We start from the raw sequence: 16602 nt of genomic DNA on the forward strand, positions 1-16602 counted from the left end.
CCAGCCCTTGAGAACCATAGCTTCAGTCCAGCCCTAGGTGTTTGTCCTCAGCCTCTAATCAGCCTGAATTCAGCATCAGTTCATGCCATAGATTCAGCATACTCCTCAGCATAGTTCCACGCCAGAAATCAGTAGCAATCAGCCTGCATACCTGCGTTTTGGTGCAGCCATACAGCAGAAGACCTGCGTTTTGCTCCAGCCGTACAGCAGCAGATCTACAGTCCTCTATGGCTGCTGCGTTTCAGTCCATCAACACTCCCACAGATCAGCGTTTCTGTCCACAGCAGAAGCCAGCCCTGAAGCAACAGTCCACAACAGTTTCCAGCATTGAAACAGTTGTTTGCATCAGTGTCCAGCATTCCTTGCATCATCAACACATTCAGCAGTCATCTAGTGAAGGTAACTCAGCATTCATATGTGTTTTCAGTATTGTAACAGTGTGTAGAACAGTCCACCTTCTTCTTCTTTGAGCCTCAGGTGTGCAGCCCTTCCTCATGCCCTTGGGAGGAGTGCATAGGCTCGAGATCAAGTCATCGAGGTGTTTCTACAGCAGTGTACAGATCAGCCATACTCCGATCCTCCGAGATCTTGCGTTTGGCTTATCTACAGTCCAAAGTCATTCTCTCTAAAGTAATAAAGCAAATACTATCTCGTTATCGGGATAGGGGGCCCTTCAGTGGGTAATTTGGGACCCAATCTGGTGTACAGTGTTCATATCTCTCTCTCATCTCTTTAAAGTTTGAAGTAAATGAAATGGATTGCTAAACTCACGAAACTCAGGATACAGAAGACGGTGTGAGCATATTGTGTGACAGGATCAACCAATACAAAGACTTCCGCTGCATATCACATTGGTATCAGATTCAGATAGTCCACACACACCGTATCCTAGCGTGGGGGCATCCTCGGATGGTTAGATTGCGTTCCGGCACGACCACCGACTTCAGCATCATGTCTACACGAGAGAGTACTCATCAACCGGAAGACGTCTCCCCCGAAGGAGACCTTGCTCTTCCGCCTACAGCAGACACCATAGCTCTTCTACGAGCTCAGAACCAGCTACTCATGGAGCGTCTCCAACTCTTGGAGGCAGCAGCAGCACGTCCTTCTACACCTCCAGCAGCACCCGACTACATCTCCCTCTTCTTTCAGATGGAACAACAAAGGAGAGAGGACGAGGCCCGAAGGAGAAGAGAAAAAGAAGAAAGACGGGACTATGAGGAAGCCCAACGCAGGATCGACGACGACCGGCGTCAGGCTGACCTCGCCGCTCGGGAACACCAACGTGAGCTTGATCGAGAACGTATGCTACTCAAACACCAACGGGAAAAGGAGGCCATACACTTGAGGTATCAGCAGCTCTCCTCAGTCTCCCCAGTCATAGGTGTCACCAGCCAGCATCCCGCAGCAGCAACCACCATCATTCGCAGTCAACCGAATTTCAGCAAGTATGATGGTAAGTGTGATCATTCTTCAGTTAATCAATTTGTTCATCAATTTAATGCTCATTTTCCATTAGCTAGGATCACAGACCCACAAGACAAAGTCCACTTAGCGGCTCCCCATCTCACTGGTGAGGCAGTCACTTGGTGGCAGCATTGGTCTAGTATTCATACTGACCAGGCCACAGGTGTCACAGCCTTTGACTGGGACATCTTTGTCCATGACCTGAAGACCAGATTTCTCCCGCCCCAGTACATGACCGGTCTGAAAGACGAGTTCTATGGACTCAGACAGAACGGTTCCCCAGTGCTTCAGTTTTCCGGTAAGGTTATTACTTTAGCACAGCAGTTAGGGTTATCTGAGCAGGCCAAGATGGAGCAATTCATTCGTGGATTGGACTCCAACATTCGGTTCACAGTTCGTAACTTTGAACCAAGTACATATGACCGGGCTCTGACTCTCGCTCAGAACGAAGAAATGAAGCTCAACGGGGGCAAGCCCAAGCAGACATCTCAGTCCAGTACCAAACCCCAGCAGCAGCAATCAGCTGCACAGTCAGGGAAAGGTAACGCATCTTCTAAAGATGCTAAGAAGGACAGCAGTAATAGCTCCAGTTCAGGGGGTAAGAAGGATAAAGAACCTAAGAAAACCCCTGATGAAAAGGCTAAAGCAGGCATTACTGGAGGTTATCTTCCTCCAGAGGAGCAAAAGAAGTATCAGTCAGAAAATAGATGTTTTTTCTGTCATATTATAGGGCATGGTAAGAAGGATTGCCACAAATGGCAAGCGGCACAGGTTGCCGAAGCTCCTTCTGCCACAGTTGCCACAGCTTCCCCAGCTCCTCCAGCCCCGCCTACTACCTCAAATGCAGTTCAACTTTTACCTTCCATGCATCCTATGCCATCCGTGGTATTTGATGCTAAGCAGGAGGGTGAGAGCGATGCTGCTCAGAAGAGCCTTATCCGAGCTTATGGCTCTGCCCAGGGCTGACAGTTTGTAGTCCTTTTCGATATGGGTAGTTCTGAAGACGCCATCTCTCCCCAGTTGGCTAATAAATTGAACTGCACTTTAGTCCCATATCATCTGGATGTGGACGGGTTTACACCTGGTCTTCGCACCCACATTTCCCAGAAGGCACAGCAGTTTGCCTTTGAAGTTCAGAAGGCCTCATTTCAACGAGATTTCATCGTCTCCCCTCTGCTTCCTCCCCTTTTGCTGCACCTATCCTATTTGTCCAAAAGAAGGACAAGTCTGCACGCCTTTGTGTAGACTACAGGGCATTAAACAAACTCACTATCAAGAATAAGTTTCCTATGCCCAGGATAGAGTACATTTTGGAGCGTCTAGACGGTGCTAAATTTTTCACTAAGATCGACCTCAAGAGTGGTTACCATCAGGTCCGCATTTTTGAAGCTGACATTCCAAAAACAGCTTGCAGGACAGAGCGTGGTCACTACGAGTTCGTAGTCATGCCTTTTGGGCTTACAAATGCACCCGCAACGTTCAATAAGATGATGTCTAGGATTTTCGCAGTCCACATTGGGAAGTGTGTTTTCATATTCCTTGATGACATACTAGTCTTCTCAGCCACTGCGGAGCAGCATGAGAAAGATGTGGAGAAAGTCTTGCAACTTTTGCGAGATAATCAGCTCTACATAAATGCCAAAAAGTCTATCTTTGGTGTTAAGGAAGTTCAGTATTTGGGCTACATCATTGGTTCCGATGGGATTAGACTGGACCCATCAAAGGTTCAGGAGATCTTAGATTGGGATATTCCTAAGACCGCCCAAGAAATCCGTTCATTCGTAGGTCTTTGTCAGGCCTATAGCACACATGTCCATCAGTTTTCCAACCTTGCAGCACCTCTTACCGACTTGCTCAAGGAGGTGAAGACTCGCAAGCAGAAAGTCTCAGTTACAGGTAAGGCACTTGATGCATTCCGTGCACTCCAGAAAGCTGCCTCAGAAGCACCTGTATTAAAGTTAGCATCATGGGACGAACCTTTCGAGGTCATCACCGATGCCAGCAATGTAGCCATAGGTGCAGTCCTCCAGCAGGACAATAGACCCGTGGCTTATTACAGCAGAAAGTTGGATGTCGCCGAAAAGAATTATTCGGTATATGACAAAGAGCTTTTGGGTGTGATCACAGCGCTTAAACATTGGAAGCCTTTTCTTTATGGACAGGCTTTCACAGTGAAAACAGACCACCAAGCACTTAAGTGGCTTCAGACTATGCCAAGTGCCCAGTGGAGTGATCGACAGGCCAGGTGGAGTCAAATCTTCCAACAGTTTGGAGGTATGATTGAATACATCCCTGGTAAGCATAACCCAGTAGCAGATGCCCTCAGTCGAAAGTCCAGCATCCACGCAGTCCAAGAAGCTACCATTCTCGAAATCACGGGGAAGGACTTGGATAGTATGAAAGACCAATATGTCGACTCCCCTGAGTTTGGTACTCAGTATAGTTTGGCCCTCACTTCTGAGCCTGGCCACTATTCAGTACAGAACGGTTGGTTGTTCTACAAGAACCGTCTCTGTGTTACTCGAGAAAAGCGTTCCGCTCTTCTCCACGATGCCCATGACTCCTTAGTTGGAGGACATAGGGGTATCAACAGTACCCTCGAGAAATTAGAACGGTCCTTTTATTGGCCAAAGATGAGGCGTGATGTCTATGCACATGTACAAGCCTGTAAGATTTGTCAAAAAGTTAAGGTTCCCCATTCAAAGAAGGCAGGTTTACTTCAACCTTTGCCTATCCCCGACGGACCTTTTATCGACATATCTATGGACTTTGTAGGGCCTCTACCAGCATCCACTGGATCCCGTAACACTCAGTGTTTTACCATTGTGGATCGCTTTAGTAAGTTCTGCATGCTCATCCCATGCAAGCATACGGCCACAGCTGAGGACGTAGCACGTCTGTTTCTCAAGCATTGGTATCCAATTTGTGGTTTGCCTAGCACCATAACATCAGATAGAGATTCCAAGTTTACCTCGCATTTCTGGAGGGCATTATTTGAAAACTTTGGAACTAAGTTGCAGTTGTCTAGTGCATTCCATCCCCAGACAGATGGCCAGACAGAAATTTATAACCAGTTGGCCTTTGATGTCCTCAAGTCATACTGTCATGACCAGCAGTCCAAATGGGAGCACTATCTTCCGTTGGTCCAAGCTATCTTGAACGACACTCATTCATCCAGTGTCGGACGGACTCCATATGAAGCAGCCTTTGGTCGCCGTTTTTCTTCTCTTTTGACGAGAATGGTGTCTCCATCTTTAGAGGCTAATAAAACCACGGAAGCATTTTCCGAGATCATTGAGTCAGTCAAAGACCGCTTGACCAAAGCTCAGGAAGCATATAGTAGACAGGCAAATAAATCTAGACGAGATGTCCACTTCAAGGAAGGGGATTGGGTCTATTTGCGTATCATGAAGCAGAGATTGAAACAAGTGGGCAAACGTTGTCCCAAGCTTTCATTCCGTAGTTTTGGCCCTTTTCCAATAGTTAAGAAGATAAGTGATGTCTCCATGAAGTTAAAGTTGCCTGCCAGTTGGACAATGCATGATGTTTTCCATGTTTCTTGGCTAAAACCATATGTTGGTCCAGAAGTGTTTGATGTTTCAGATGAACAGCAGCCAGACGTGGTAGACGAGGAAGAAGTTATTGAGCCTGAGCAGATCCTTCTTCATCGATGGAAGCATGGTTCCGGTCGACGGATTCGTCAGTTCTATACGAAGTTCCGAGATCGAGGCACCCACGAAGCCGTATGGCTCGACGAAGAGTTCTTCCAGGAGTACCCCCAGTTATTGGCGGACTACTTGGAAGCCATGAACCTGCCGCCAAGCTAATCAGGAGGGAATGTCACATGCACTCTGCACTAAGTGCATGGTGACAAGATGGCTCATCATCAGAAGTGCATCATTTGTACAGTTGTAGAACCCAGTAGGATGATATTTGTCGTACGACGTGACCCCATTGTACATCCTCAGTCCAGGATAAGTCAGGCACGAGCTACGTAGGTCATTCCTCAGCCTTAGTGGGTCAGTCAGTCAGTCAAGTCCCTTAACCCACTTGGAGAGAATCATTCATGCATGTAGAGTCAGTAGAAGCCTTAGGGTTTGCATCAGAAAGCACTCTGCATCTTGCATAATATGCATACATATGCCTGTGCATCATTTAGAACATCCCCAAAGCCTTAGGGAATTTACTGGGATTTATCTGGTATTTTTCCCATATTTATTAGTATTTATTTATCATTATTTGCATTATTGGGCATTTATAAATATTAAGTTTATTAAATGACCAACCTCCAGTTAGTATAAATAGGCTTGCCTAGAGCCTCTTTTGTCATTCAGTCTTCATTGTGCTAAGAGCTCTCCTCTCTCTCTTGCTTTCAGCATAAGACTAATCCATGCCCTAGTGCCCATAAGCTTTCTTCTCCAGCCCTTGAGAACCATAGCTTCAGTCCAGCCCTAGGTGTTTGTCCTCAGCCTCTAATCAGCCTGAATTCAGCATCAGTTCATGCCGTAGATTCAGCATACTCCTCAGCATAGTTCCACGCCAGAAATCAGTAGCAATCAGCCTGCATACCTGCGTTTTGGTGCAGCCATACAGCAGAAGACCTGCGTTTTGCTCCAGCCGTACAGCAGCAGATCTACAGTCCTCTGTGGCTGCTGCGTTTCAGTCCATCAACACTCCCACAGATCAGCGTTTCTGTCCACAGCAGAAGCCAGCCCTGAAGCAACAGTCCACAACAGTTTCCAGCATTGAAACAGTTGTTTGCATCAGTGTCCAGCATTCCTTGCATCATCAACACATTCAGCAGTCATCTGGTGAAGGTAACTCAGCATTCATATGTGTTTTCAGCATTCTAACAGTGTGTAGAACAGTCCACCTTCTTCTTCTTTGAGCCTCAGGTGTGCAGCCCTTCCTCATGCCCTTGGGAGGAGTGCATAGGCTCGAGATCAAGTCATCGAGGTGTTTCTACAGCAGTGTACAGATCAGCCATACTCCGATCCTCCGAGATCTTGCGTTTGGCTTATCTACAGTCCAAAGTCATTCTCTCTAAAGTAATAAAGCAAATACTATCTCGTTATCGGGATAGGGGGCCCTTCAGTGGGTAATTTGGGACCCAATCTGGTGTACAGTGTTCATATCTCTCTCTCATCTCTTTAAAGTTTGAAGTAAATGAAATGGATTGCTAAACTCACGAAACTCAGGATACAGAAGACGGTGTGAGCATATTGTGTGACAGGATCAACCAATACAAAGACTTCCGCTGCATATCACACATATCCCTTCACCGAGTGGGAGATGAGCAAACAAGAAGAACAACAAGAGGATGAGGTGCAGCAACATGCTAGTGAGGATGAGCTTGATGCTCCTTTGGCACAAGCTACCCATGACCATGAGGCGAGCACTTCACGTGGATGATCATTCATGGATCATGGATCATGATTCATGGGCCTTACTATTTAGCTCTAGCCTCTAGCCTCTAGGCTTTAGCACTTTTTGTCATTGACTCATTTGAGTTCTTCCATGTATTCTGCCTCCTTAAGACTTAGTCCTAACTCTTGAGTCATGACTCATTTTGTATCTACTTAATTATTAATACAATCAACCGTCAACGCCTTCACTCTTTGATCGGCATATTTTGTTAATATGACTTAAAAGCTTACCATTTTAGTGTAAATTTGTGCTCATTTTGATGTACTTCCAAAGTATATCAAGGGTAGAGTAGAAAAACTTTTTTTTTAAAGTATTTTTTGAGTGTCGTTCCCTCCCCCATCCCCGTTCCCTACTTATGGTCATCCCCCGTCCCGTCCCCATCCCCCATCTCTTGTGACTATGGTCTGACTCCATCCGTCGTTTCCCCTCTAGTGTCATAGATAGAAGAGTCCAAGATCCTTCGTACCCTGTAGATACTGCAAGATCCGCAATCTTGCATCCCAATGAGTCTTCAAAGGCGTCTGCATGAATGAGCTTAACAGCCCCACCGAGAAGCTCAAGTCCAATCTAGTGTTCAACAACCAAATCAATGAACCAAACAGCTTCCAATACAAAGAGGCATCAACCTGCTCACAAGGATCAACAACTATAACTTTGGTATGCCAAGTCCTAGGAACCTGCTAAAGACCATACAAGGCCTTCCGGAACTTGTGAACCACCCCCTCTGTACCCGGAACCTCAAAGCCTAGAGGCTACTCAATAGACACCTCCTCCTGCAAGTCACCATCTGCCACTTGCATGGCTTTCCTACAAGTCCCTTGGGAAAGAGCTTCCTCAACTCTGCAGGAGGCTCTTTGTCCCAAATGATACGAGACATCGAAGCATAGTTCACCTCTAAAGGTTCCTCTGACTGATGAACGCAAGAACTGGGGTGTTCCTGCCTGCTACCATCATCTAGCAAGCCATCCACCATCTGGTCCCGGAAAGCCTGCCGCCGCAGCGTATCCACATTCAAGTGGTCATGACGAAACTACCACACATCACCTAAATGAGAACCTATAAGAGAGAGTGTTGAGAGTTTGTAAATCCCATTCTCCACTCCATCTTCCCATACAACCTGGCATGTCGCTTTGTCTCGGAGAGAGCAACCAAATGCTCATTAAACTCCACCCTTACACCAATCTTGCAAACCTCTGCACTAACAACAGATGAAAACCAAGAGATGGGACAAAAAGAACCTGGGAGGAATGCTTCCCCCCTCTACCATCGAGAACGATCTCTAACCTGCCCTCAATGATATTTGTCGTACGCCGTGTCAGGCACGAGCTACGTAGGTCATTCCTCAGCCTTAGCGGGTCAGTCAATCAGTCAAGTCCCTTAACACACTTGGAGAGAATCATTCATGCATGTAAAGTCAGTAGAAGCCTTAGGGTTTGCATCAGAAAGCACTCTGCATCCTGCATAATATGCATTCATAGGAGCCAATCTAGTGTACAGTTCTCATCTCTCTCTCTCATATCTCTTTAAAGTTTGAAGTATTAAAGTGGATTGCTAAACTCACGAAACTCAGGATACACAAGACGGTGTGAGCATTTGTGTGACAGGATCTTCCAATACAAAAACTTCCGCTGCATATCACATTGGTATCAGATTCAGATTGTCCACACACACCGTATCCTAGCGTGGGGCCTTGGATGGTTAGATTGCATTCCGGCACGACCACCGACTTCAGCATCATGTCTACAGAAGAGAGTACTCATCAGCCGGAAGAAGTCTCCCCCGAAGGAGACCATGTGCTTCCGCCTACAGCAGACACCATAGCTCTTCTTAGAGCTCAGAAGCAGCTGCTCATGGAGCGTCTCCAACTCTTGGAGGCAGCAGCAGCACGTCCTTCTCCACCTCCAACAGCACCCAACTACATCTCCCTCTTCTTTCAGATGAAACAACAAAGGAGAGAGGATGAGGCCCGAAGGAAAAGAGAAAAAGCAGAAAGATGGGATTATGAGGAAGCCCAACGCAGGATCGACAAAGACCGGCGTCAGGCTGAGCTCGCCGCTCGGGAACACCAACGTGACCTTGATCAAGAACGTATGTTACTCGAGCACCAACGGGAAAAGGAGGCCATACACTTGAGGTATCAGCAGCTTCCTCAGTCTCCCCAGTCATAGGTGTCACTAGCCAGCAGTCCGCAGCAGCACCAACCACCATCATTCGCAGTCAACCAAACTTCAGTAAGTATGATGGTAAGTGTGATCATTCATCAGTTTAATGCTCATTTTCCATTAGTTAGGATCACAGACCCTCAAGACAAAGTCCACTTAGCGGCTCCCCATCTCACTGGTGAGGCAGTCACTTGGTGGCAGCATTGGTCTAGTATTCATACATACCAGGCCACACGTGTCACAGCCTTTGACTGGGACATCTTTGTTCATGACCTGAAGACCAGATTTCTCCCGCCCCAGTACATGACCGGTCTGAAAGACGAGTTCTATGGACTCAGACAGAACGGATCCCCAGTGCTTCAGTTTTCCGGTAAGGTTATTACTTTAGCACAGCAGTTAGGGTTATCTAAGCACGCTAAGATGGAGCAATTCATTCGTGGATTGGACTCAACATTCGGTTCACAGTTCGTAACTTTGAACCAAGTACATATGACCGGGCTCTGACGCTCGATCAGAATGAAGAAATGAAGCTCAACGGGAGCAAGCCCAAGCAGTCATCTCAGTCCAGTACCAAACCCCAGCACAACAGCAATCAGCTGCACAGACAGGGAAAGGTAACGCGTCTTCTAAAAGAAGGACAGCAGTAATAGCTCCAGTTCAGGGGGTAAGAAAGATAAAGAACCTAAGAAAACCCCTGATGAAAAGGCTCAAGCAGGCAAAAGCATCACTGGAGGTTATCGTCCTCCAGAGGAGCAAAGACAGTATCAGTCAGAAAAGAGATGTTTTTTCTGTCATACCATCGAGCATGGTAAGAAGGATTGTCCAAAAAGACAAGCGGAGCAAGCCTCCAAAGAGCCTTCTGCCACAGTTGCCGCAGTATCCCCCGCTCCTCCAGACCCACCTGCTACCACTAATGCGGTTCAGATCTTACCTTCTATGCATTCCATGCCATCCGTGGTACTTGATGCTAAGCAGGAGGGTGAGGCAACAACCACACAGAAAAGTCTGATCCGAGCTTATGGCTCTGCCAAGGGCCAACAATTCATAATCCTTTTTGACATGGACAGTTCTGAGGATGCCATCTCTCCCCAGTTGGCTACCAACATGAGTTGTACCTTAGTGCCCTATCATTTAGAGGTAGACGGGTTTACACCTGGTCTTCGCACCCACATTTCCCAGAAGGCACAGCAGTTTTCTTTTCAAGTTCAAAAGGCCTCATTCCAGCGAGATTTCATTCTCTCTCCTCTTTTGGGATGTGACATGATCTTAGGAATCCAGTGGTTTCGTCAGTATGAACCTATTCCCAATTGGGAGCAGGACACCTTTTTTATCTCTAAAGGTTTTCCTGAGCCTATCATGATTCAGGGGATAGGAGCATTCTCGGCATTCCTATGATTTCTCATCTCCAGGCCCAATGAGCTATGTGCAAGGGAGCAGAAGGAGCATTGATTTATGCTCAGACAGCTTCTATCTCATCGATAACCGCTATCTCATCATCTTCAGTCCCTCAATTAGCAGATCTCCTTTCTCATTCAGACATTTTTAAGGATGATCTCCTACCCAATATCCCCTAGTTAGTAGAACCTCCTAGCAAGTTTCCCTCTTGTCTTTCCAAGACTTTCATGGGCAAGCTAGAACAGCAGTCAGTTCGCAAACATTTGAAACCTGTTCCTTATGGACGCATTTTCACGGTCATCACAGACCACCAAGCACTTAAGTGGCTCCCGACGATGCCAACTGCCCGGTGGAGTGCTCAGCACACTAGACAGGGTTAGCTCTTCCACCAAGTTGGGAGGAATGATCAAGTACATCCTTGGTCAGCATAACCTAGTAGAAGATGTTCTTAGTAGAAAGACCAACATCCCGACCAGTCAAGAGTCTACCATTCTCAACATCTCTGGAAAAGACTTAGAAGATCAGTATGTCGATTCCACAGAGTTTGGTACTCAACCCAGTTTGGCCCTCAATTTTGAGCCTGGCCATTATTCAGTTCACAAACAAGCATGTAAGTTTAGACGAGATGTCCACTTCAAGGAAGGGGATTGGGTCTATTTGCGTATCATGAAACAGAGATTGAAACAAGTGGGCAAACGTTGTCCCAAGCTTTCATTCCGTAGTTTTGGCCCTTTTCCAATAGTTAAGAAGTTAAGTGATGTCTCCATGAAGTTAAAGTTGCCTACCAGTTGGACAATGCATGATGTTTTCCATGTTTCTTGGCTAAAACCATATGTTGGTCCACAAGTGTTTGATGTTTCAGATAAACAGCAGCCAGACGTGGTAGACGAAGCAGAAGTTATTGAGCCTGAGCAGATCCTTCTTCATCGATGGAAGCATGGTTCCGGTTGACGGATACGTCAGTTCTATACGAAATTCCGAGATCGAGGCACCCACGAAACCGTATGGCTAGACGAGTTGTTCTTCCAGGAGTACCCCCAGTTGTTGGCAGACTACTTGGAAGCCATGAACCTGCCGCCCAGCTCTAAGCAGGAGGAAATGTCACATGCACTCTGCACTCATTGCATGGTGACAAACTGGCTCATCATCAGCAGTGCAACAATTGTATAGTATTAGAACCCAGTAGAATGATATTTGTCGTACGCCGTGACCCCATTGTACATTCTCAGTCCAAGATGAGTCAGGCACGAGCTATATAGGTTATTCCTTAGCCTTAGCGGGTCAGTCAGTCAATCAAGTCCCTTAACCCACTTGGAGAGAATCATTCATGCATGTAGAGTCAGTAGAAGTCTTAGGGTTTTCATCAAAAAGCACTCTGCATCCTGCATAACATGCATTCATACGCATGTGCATCATTTAGAACATCCCAAAAGCCTTAGGGAATTTACTAGGATTTATTTGGTATTTTTTCCATATTTTTTTATATTTATTTAGCATTTATTGTCATTTATAAATATAAACTTTATTAAATAAATGACCAGCCAACTTGACCAGCCTCTAGTTAGTATAAATAGGCTTGCATAGGACTTAGTTTCCCATTCAGTCTTCAGTGTGCTAAGAGCTTTTCTCCTCAGCCCTAGGAGTTCCCTTGCCTTCAACACTAGACTAGTCTCATCCAGCCCTTGGAGTGCTTGAGTTTGCTTCAGCCAGCCCTGGTTCTCCAATGCATGCAGTTCAGCAGTCCCTACAGCCATAAGCGCAGCAATTCAGTAACCCTTCAGGACATAGGCGCCTGTTTTCAGCAACTTTCAGGCCCCAATTCAGCAGGCACCTCTGCGTTTTCAGCATAGTACACAGCCGCCTGCGGTCCAGTCCCCCAAACAGCATACAGTCCTGCGTTTACAGTTCAGTTCAGCCCCTGCAGCTTGCGTTTTTCTGTCCAGCATCAGTACAGCCTGCGTTAACAGTTTCACAGCAGTCCGACCTTGCGTTTTCAGTCCTACAGCAGTTTTACAGCAGTTCCTCCGCCTATATGCATCATCCATACATGCTTCAGCCCTCTGGTGAAGGTAACACAACATTCATAAGCATTTACAGCATTCTAACATAGCTTAGAACAGTCCACCACCTTCTTTTCTCAGCCTCAGGTGTGCAACCCTTCCTCATGCCCTTGGGAAGAGTGCATAGGCTCGAGATCAGTTCATCGAGGTGTTTCTACAGCCGTGTACAGTTCAACCACGCTTCTGATCCTCCGAGATCTTGCATTTGGCTTATCTACAGTTCACAGTCATTCTCTCTAAAGAAATAAAGCAAATACTATCTCGTTATCGAGATAGGGGGCCCTTCAGTGGGTAATTCGGGACCCAATCTGGTGTACAGTTCTCATATCTCTCTCTCATATCTCTTTAAAGTTTGAAGTAGTGGATTGCTAAACTCACGAAACTCCGGATACAGAAGACGGTGTGAGCATTTGTGTGACAGGATCTTCCAATACAAAGACTTCCGCTGCATATCACAGGTACTGATCCTGCCACTGGTGATCAAAGAAGAGTAGAAAGCTAAGTACTGAGAGGTCAGATGAGACAGCAAAGCGATGTCCCCGTCCTCCAACTCTGGCCATGGAACACCAACAATAATGAAATCAGCCAAGTCATAAGACTCCAATACAGACTCCATCATAACCTTCCCGATGCCATAGTTGGTCCCGTCAGACTCTCGATCCACCGGGAACGTGGGGAGAGTAGGGATCTTCATATGCTTCTCAGCCATCTCAAGTAAGTCTGCCATCTAGGGAGGTTACTTTGGTCTTGTGAAGGGAGGGTAGGTGGGAAAAAAAATGAAGAAGAGGCTGCAAGTAATATGCAAGGCGGCTGTCCAACGGTGATGATCTCCAAGTCCCGAACAGCCCAAGAGATCTCCAATCAACACCAAAAACTAGCAGTCCCGCAAGCTCTTCAAATCTCCCGCAAGCTCTCTAAGGTCTTCAAGAAATCAACAGTCCCCCAAGCTTTCCAATATCTCCAAGCTTCAAGCCACCTGGGGCTCTGATACCATGTCGGAATACGTAGCGGATATGAGACAGAAAACTGAGAGCACACGCAGCAAGACTCTACGCTGAAGACGACCACACACAAGAGAGAACCACCAGCCTGAATCTGAACGCAGAACTGAGTGTAGAAGAGCAAACCCAGAAGTGAGAGAGAAGCTGTATAAACTCTCCTATATACAGGATCCAATACAATACAAGGTGTGGGGGGCAGCGGTGATATTTATATCACCCCTCAGTGCTAGTCGGCCAGCCTTAAAGCAGCTGACAGCACCCTGGATGTCCACCACTGCTAAAAATAGCAAGTCGGCCAGCATAATCCAGTCGAAGTGGACATGTAGAGTCGGCCAGCACAAAATCTGCCCCACGACCAGAAAAATAAAGAAAACATGGGAAAAAATGGGGGAAAATGATAAGAGCTCTTGGGTGGGCACACCCACAACAAAGGCCCTCTATGAGCACTATGGTACAGACAGAAGATGACTGCTAACGGGGAGGGGGAGGGCGGGGGGGTTCAGCCCGTATTCCAGCCCAAGTGTGGTGTCTTGAGCATTATCTATTTTCAGTCTCGTCTATTGTCTTGAGCTGCCATAAGGATCTCAAGTGCTTAAGTGTTGCTAAACCTCGATATGGTGCCCAATAAGAGTTTACTCCTAGCGGGGTGCAATTACACACACCCTCACTAAAGATGGGGTGTGAACACTAGACCAAGCACCATGCACTTATGGGCTTAAGGGCACCCCATACCCTCTTTGGGGCTAAACGTCCTCTTCCTGAACCTAATGGGGGGTGGCCAAAGTGTGGGCTGGCACAAGAACTGGCAAGGGCTACCTCACACTTCCATTCATGGCCAACCAACCTCCTCTTTCTCTTCACCTTTGGAGTTGAGCACCACTTTCTACACACACCACAAAGCATACCCACCTGCTGGAGGACCACCTGTCCGGATCCGTACAAGTACAGAAGCTGTGCAAACATGTACAGACATGCCATACGACCAGCCAGAAACCCTAATCTGCAGTCAAGCCCTAAATTGCTGTCTGAAACCCTAAAAATCAGTTTTGGAGCATTTTTACACCTGAAAATGGTGGAAAAGCCTGTTTTGCTGCTGCTGCGGAATCTGAGCCAGCCCCATAAGGTGACCACATCAACACACTTGAGCCTAGGATTAGCCGGGAAGGTATGTGATTGAAACTTTGCTTCATTGGGTGTCCCAGCCCTGGTGAAAGAAGCCCTGAAGACCATCCAGCTTGGCGAGACTGGAGGTTGCTTGTGAGATCCACACAACGGATGTTGTGTGAGACTGGGCAACCTGTACAAGACTCCATCAAGACCTAGTGTGAAGCTAGGACTCTCCCCTTGCCTGTGGCTCGGGCGGTGGTATTGCTTGTTTTTGTTTTCATTAAGTACTTGGAAATCTTGTTCTTGGCACCCTCTCTTCTATCTAAAAATCAGTCTATTGGAATAGATCTTTTGCTTGTGGGCGCTGGCCCGTTTCAACCCTAGTGTTGTAACTTGATCATATCATTTTACATGTGTATGGTGTTGTGTTATGCTATATGTACTTAGTCTCTTTAATTTCTAACTACTTACGAAATTCGGCCTTCTAATCCACCTTGGTTTCACCAAGAGGACTCTTCTTATTTGCCGTTTGTGTTAAGTGGAGTACCTCCAAATTCAAATGTTGGTGAGGCACCAAAGGAGGACATGTCACCAAATTTGTCTTTATCTCAAGCAGATGTGCCAATTGGGTTCTTTATAGGGAACAAAATTCTTCGAGTTTGTACTAACATCAGCCGGGATTTTTGCTTCGATGTACCAAAGGATGTTTTATTTGGAGTATGTTCCACAAGGAGAAGTTGGTCCACATACAAGTGCCGAGCAATACTAGTAGATATAGATTTGGTGCAGCACTTCTAAGGAATATTGTTTTTGGTTATGCTTTCTTTCGCCAAAGTGCATGGGAGTTGGTGCAAGCAAGTCTTGTGATCCATCCAAGTTGATGCATTAGTGGATGGAGTTTGGATAGCAGAGTTTTGTCAAGCCATTCTCTACGAGTTCTTCCCATGGGCTACTGGAGGACTACATTGTTTCTTCAAGGACACTGGACACATAGCTAGTGTTGAATCAGGCAAAAGTTGGTCATCAATAGGTTTTCTTGCATGTTTTTTGCTGACATAGTGTGGACGGAATGTGAGCCTTCACATTGTAGGCAAAGTGATCTCATACTGTTCCAGATCTTGGGTGCCTTGGATGAGCTTTGCTTGGATCTTTTCCTACTATGGATGGACACTTTGCAAGTGAAAGAGAATGTGATGCACCTCACCTTAGGGTCCATGTGGCTGGCCATAGAGGCAAGCAACAACAAAGCAGAAGCAACAAATTCCAAATTGGCAACAATGCGCCGGCGTCTCTGACAACCGGCACCACCAAACGTGCCACATGGTGAAACCATGTTAACTTGCAAAGTGGTTAACATACCCCCCTTCCTAATGGTGACTACATTCTTGCATCACCAAGCTCACGTGGTGCAAATGTTGTGGATTCTGTCGGAGAGGTGTGGATGGCCTAATGAGATAGTTGGTGAAGAGCAAGAACACCAAACCCTACGATAGACGGTTTTGCAGAACCATTCCCTTACATTCCACAAACACGTGAATATGCAGAAGTTATTGTGTGTGTTGTGTGTTTGAGTTCTGATGTTCTCTTCACTTTCTATCTCTAGAAACCCCTAGCACATAAGCACTAGAGCTTTGCATACTCACCGTGTTCTTTGTCCCTAAGAGGGGGCATGCAGGCGATGTAGAGCATTATAGGCAGCGGTGGTCATGTGCCATTCCATCACCTTGCCCTCTCTTCAAAACAGATGAATGATATTCCTCAACGAGCATTGGGAAACAGATAGGGATCCCCATCCCTACCAGTAGGCTGAGTCAAACTCTACCCTGAGGCTACATCTGAGGAGCTGGATGTCCATGATGAAACTATCTTTATCCGAGAGACCAGCTTGCAGGTTGCCACAACTCACAGCTATGGGTATGCTAGCCCTAGTGAACAAGTTCAGCCCCAGTCGAGAAGGCAGCAAATTCAGCTTTTCTAGCAAAG

The 16602-nt window shown here is 46.6% G+C and overlaps 1 protein-coding gene across 2 annotated transcripts in view; it reads right to left on the reverse strand.

Moving 5' to 3' along the window:
* LOC147608446 (ethylene receptor-like) overlaps nucleotides 1-16602 on the reverse strand; it is a 43085-nt gene that overhangs the window by 25122 nt on the left and 1361 nt on the right. The window lies entirely within an intron of this gene.

This window comes from Cibotium barometz, chromosome 53, assembly GCF_041138505.1.
Source record: "Cibotium barometz isolate CiBa-2024 chromosome 53, ASM4113850v1, whole genome shotgun sequence".
Lineage (NCBI taxonomy): Eukaryota > Viridiplantae > Streptophyta > Polypodiopsida > Cyatheales > Cibotiaceae > Cibotium > Cibotium barometz.